Source organism: Rhagoletis zephyria, unplaced genomic scaffold (genome assembly GCF_001687245.7).
Source record: "Rhagoletis zephyria isolate East Lansing unplaced genomic scaffold, Rhagoletis_zephyria_1.1 Rzeph_scaffold_08702, whole genome shotgun sequence".
In the NCBI taxonomy this organism is placed as follows: domain Eukaryota; kingdom Metazoa; phylum Arthropoda; class Insecta; order Diptera; family Tephritidae; genus Rhagoletis; species Rhagoletis zephyria.
The window spans coordinates 25,185-26,375 of NW_016165782.1; positions in this window are offsets into that span (position 1 = coordinate 25,185).

The following is a 1,191-nucleotide window of genomic DNA, read 5'->3' on the forward strand; positions in this document are numbered from 1 at the left end:
TTCTTCCTCTACCTCACAAACCGTATGTATTCGTTACCGCACTTTTGAATTCTTCGTCTACCTCACAAACCGTATGTATTCGTTACCGCAATTTTGTATTTGTTCGAATCGCCAGTAACGATTCGTTACAAAAGGTGTTGCGTGTATATGCACATCCATAACTAACTAACATAACTAAACAACATTTTAACTAATTTCAAATTGATTTTATAGTAATAATGGATAAAAAGAGCAGCCGAATGTGGAACTTTTTCACACCCGTTAATGATGGAAAGGCGAAATGCGATATATGCAAATCGCTTTATTCAGTAAAAGGCGGCTCCACAACAAATTAAAAAAAACACTTGGTAAAAAAACATCCTTCATCTTACGAAAACATAATATCATCCTCCGTGTCAGATACAACAACAGTAGTTCAAGAGGATCCTGTACCATTAACGTCATCAGATACAACAACAGTAGTTCAGGAAGATCCTGCACCACCAACGTCATCAGATATTCAAATAGGTAATACACCAACAAATGAAACAAGATCAAAGCAAACTAAGTTAAGTGCCTTTATTGAGCGTCCCGTAAGTGTAGTTAGAGAAAAAAAAAATAAACGATTTAATTTTTAAAATGGTTGTTAAAGACCTTCAGCCCTTTTCTGTAGTCGAAGACACGGGCTTTAAAGATCTGCTCACTTACTTAGAACCAGGCTATAAAATACCTTCAAGGTACATATTAAGCAATACTTTGCTGGATGCACATTATTCAGACGCTCAGAAACGTTTAAAGGAAGAATTGCAAAGTGTAAAACATATCTCGATTACAACCGAGGGTTGGACTTCAAGAGCCACAACTTCTTACCAAGCCGTTACGGCCCATTATTTATTAAATTGGGAACTAAAATCAGCTTTATTAGGATGTTTTGAGTGCCATGAGCGACATACGGCTGAATACATAAAAAATGAGTTGTGTAATTTATTGTCCTATTGGGAAATACAAAGTAAAATATTTGTCTGCGTTACAGACAATNGTTTTGAAGCCATTTAAGCAACTCACTGAAGAAATTTCTTCGGAAAACAAAGTAATAGTATCAATAGTTTTAGCTGCTACTGAAGGTATTATAAGAACTTCCGACCATTTAAATACAGTTATTGTTACAGAAATTGCAAAGAAGCTATTAAGCAAAGTAATAATGGAGTTCAA